Source organism: Orycteropus afer, unplaced genomic scaffold (genome assembly GCF_000298275.1).
Source record: "Orycteropus afer afer isolate SDZICR_OR568_19922 unplaced genomic scaffold, OryAfe1.0 scaffold00684, whole genome shotgun sequence".
NCBI lineage: Eukaryota > Metazoa > Chordata > Mammalia > Tubulidentata > Orycteropodidae > Orycteropus > Orycteropus afer.
The window spans coordinates 131088-135066 of NW_006922271.1; the positions used below are offsets into that span (position 1 = coordinate 131088).

At 37.8% G+C, this 3979-nt stretch overlaps 1 protein-coding gene and 1 non-coding gene across 2 annotated transcripts in view; both read left to right on the plus strand.

Annotated features, from left to right (window-relative positions):
• LOC103210983 overlaps positions 1-3979 on the plus strand; it is a 652718-nt gene that overhangs the window by 49492 nt on the left and 599247 nt on the right. The window lies entirely within an intron of this gene.
• On the plus strand, positions 1407-1479 carry TRNAR-ACG. The gene has a single exon. It is a non-coding gene; the product is annotated as a tRNA-Arg (tRNA).

Consider the following 3979-nt stretch of genomic DNA (forward strand, 5'->3'; position numbering starts at 1 on the left):
TTGTTTATGCACAGGGAGACAGCTCAGGGAGCAGGAGTGCATGGAGGGATGGACACAGGAAAGAGGTAACTATGGGGAGGAAGTGGGATGGGAGCTGTTGCATTGGGGTAAATTGTAGACAATGTCACGAGACAAAGTGTATGTGAACTGCTGTATGGAAAGTTAATCTGCTGTGTAAATTTTCACCCAAATCACAATTTAAAAAAAAGGAGCTCTGGTAGTGCAGTGCCTAAGGCATTTGACTGATTAACCAGAAATTTGGAGGTTCAAACCCACTAGCCACTCCAGAGAAGAAAGGTGGGTAATCTACTTTTGTAAAGTTTTACTGACTTGGAAACTCAATGGGGGTCGCTATGAGTCAGAATCAATTCGATGGCAGTGGGTTTGTTGATTCAGTACTTTAAAAAAAAAGCCATCTTGTACAGGTTAGTGGGAGCCATAGGGGTCTGTGATTATAAATATCCATTAGATAACGAGCATGCCAAGCATTCTTTAAAATACTGTACAGAAATGAGGAACATAAGACAAAGAAAGGATACACAGCAAAGCAAAGGCACAGATGTACTAAGAAGGAATCAAGATGAGGGCCATATTCGTCCTGGTTGCTCCGGCCTCAGCCCCAAACTGTTGCTCTTCTTCCACTCAGAGGAGAGAACAGTCTTAGCTTATAAATATTTTGATATTTCCTCATGCCTATTTCACCTACGTTGAACCATTTTATATTTCATATTAGTAAATATTAAATAAATAATAAATAGGCATAAAAATTAATATTAGGGACAATGGATCTTTAATTTTATAATAATATCAACTCTGAGCGTATAAGTTTCAATATGAATTTGGTTCTTAGAAAGGCTTATCTTTACTGATTTCTTGCTTCTTTTTTGCCTTATTTGGGGGGCAGGTGATTTTTAACGTCTATATGTGCTGCATCATGTCTGAAATTATTTCCTTGGAGCGTGAGATGGGATATGTACGATTACTACCTCAACAATGTAATTCATTTCAATTTATTTTTCTTTGTATCATGATTAAAAATCATATGGGTCACTAATTACTGGTCCACACACAGCATTAGTATCCAATACAAAAAAAAAAAAAAATTCTTTTATGTACGGACAGATGAGCCGACTGAATCAAATGAAGTGTTGGCAAGTAGAAAGAATAGATTCAAGCACGCTCAAAAATTTAAAGAAAAAAATACTTTAATGGAAGGACAGTCACTCCATCACATATATGCTGAACAGCTGAAATTTCCTTTATAAGTATAGAAGAGAAGGTAACTCATGCAAATTAACCAGAAAGGCAATCGGTCCGTTTTACCAGGATCCTTGTGATCTTGCCACCTCATTTCTATCTGCATATTCATAATGAATAGGGGGAAATTGAAGACTGCTGCACAGGCAGGGCCAGTGGCGCAATGGATAACGCGTCTGACTACGGATCAGAAGATTCTAGGTTCGACTCCTGGCTGGCTCGCTTCCTTTTAGGGCAGAAAGGTACTCCGGCGTACTTTGTTCACCTTGAAAATAAAAGCATATTCTTACATTCCTCCAGAAAGGAAATTCGCCCGAACTGGCCTTTCAGCGGGCGTGACAGCTCCACACAATGTCATCTTAGCTGTGAGCTAAGTCTGAATTGATGCTAAAAGTACCTCTCCTGAAAAGTGTCTACGTGGTTTCTTTCACTGTTACTGAGAAAGAGGATTGGCTGACAGTGACTCTTGGAAGAACGATTTCAAAAATCAATGAAGTGCCAAAGAAGAATTAATAAAAATTGACTTATATTCTCACCCTTAACTTTCCCCCAACCGGGCAGGACTCCCTCTCTTAGGACTCTCTCCCGCACAGCTTTGTGTTCCTGAGCGTCGCTCCTGGAGAAAAGAGAAGGTACATCAACTGGATCAAGAAAGGCGCGGCTGTGGACAGGTGATATCAGAGCGCCGCCCTTGACCCCTAAATTCATCGATCTCCGCAGAGCTCCGCCTGGGAGCCACAGGCACCTTTAGCCTTCCTTCCTCCATCTCCTCGCCCAGCCCCGCGGCCTCACCCAGAAGAGTCTGCGGCTGTTTCATAGGGAAAGACAGAGACCGAGAAACTGTTTAGACTTGAAAGGAATCTCAGATAAAAGTTAAACGCCCAGGGAAAGAGCAAGGACGGAAAGAACACAAGGGAAGTGCAGTTTTTGCTACTAATCTAATTGCTAATCTAATCTACTAATCTAACACTCATTAAACCAATGGAAGATTTAAATAGGGAGAGATCTATCTTGTTGAAGGATTGGAAATCTCAATATTGTTAAAACATCAATTATTCCCCCAAAGTGATTTTTAGATTCAATGCAATCCAAATTAAAATTCCAGCAAGACATTTTTTCTTAAGAAATCAATAAACTTATTCTAAAATGTATATGGAGAAGCAAAAAAAAAAAACAAACAAGAAAAACCCTAAAACTAAAAGAGCCAAATTTTTGAGGAAGAAAAACAATCAAGTGACTCATATTAAATGATTTCAACATTTAACACAAAGCTACAGTAAATATGACAGTGTAATATTACAAAAGTACAGATCAATGAACCAGAAGAGAGCCAAGGAATGAATCCTCACATTTTTAGCCAAATGGTTTTTGACAAAGTTGCAAAGGCTATTAAATGGAAAAAGGATTTCTTTTTTCAAAAAATGTGCTGAAACTATGGTACACACATAAACAAAATAAAAATAAAAAATGTCTTTAGTCCATATCTTTCAACTTTTACCAAAATTGATGAAAAAAAAAATATGGATCATGGATCTAAATGTAAAACTGAAAACAATAAAACTTGTAAGAGAAAATTCTTTGTAACTTTGGATTAGGAAAAATGTCTTCGACACTATCTCTCCCCAAAAATGATACGTAAGACTTTATCCAACTGAAAAAGTTCTTCTCTGTAAAATTCATTGTTAAGAAAATGAAATACAAGTTATACACAGAAAATGTTTACAAAACACATAATCTGATCATGGTGGTGTGTCTAGAACATATAAAGAGCTCTCAAAACTCATTAATTTTAAAAAAAAATTAAAATGGATGACTATTTGAACAGATATTTTAGCAAAGAATATATGTGGGTGACAGATAATCACATAAAAGATGCTCAGCGTCATTAATCTTTAGGGAAATGCAAAATTAGCCACAATAAGATACTACCACACACTCACGAGAATGACTACAAATTTAAATCGTTTAAAGTACTAAGTGTTGGTGAGAAACTTGAATTCTGCTAACTTTAATAATAATCTACCAAGATTGCTGGTGCTACTGTATAACGATATCGCTGCTTTGGAAAACATTCTGGCAGTTTCTTAGAAAACTTGCAATACAAAAGTAATGAGCACTCCATTTAGGTCCAATACCATTGTGAGGAAGATCAGTAGCAGATTCTAAAGTACAGGGGCAGAAGAGCAGTTGGTTACAGCCATCACGTCCAGGGACAGTTGCATCACAATCTCATTAAACGCTATTTGTCTTTCTTTTATGAAAACTCTAATCCTACCAAACAGCATTTCCTTTCACCTCCCTTTTTCAGGAATATTAACTGGGTCCCACTCACTAAAAGTTAAATTGAAAACTATACTCATTTTCTTATCGATAATTTCCTAAAACACGTTCAGAAAGCACTTTTGCTCTAAAAAAATTATGTCCTCTGACAAACTCGCTCTCACCTGGGCATGCTTATATCTACTTGACGCTACTCTATGGACGCTGGATCTAACATCGAGAGCATCCCCAGAACTTATGGAAGAGTTGGGCTTGGCTGAATAAAGTTATCCGGAAATAAAGAGCCAATAAAGACTCAATTCCTCTTACCCATCTGTGTCCCACAGTTTAAGGACGAAGGGTCTCACGTTTCTTTCCTCTTGGAGCTGAATTGGCCAGAGAATTCAAGTCCGGAAGGGTTTTTTGCCCTCATCCCTGTAGCCCAAATGCACAGTGACAGATT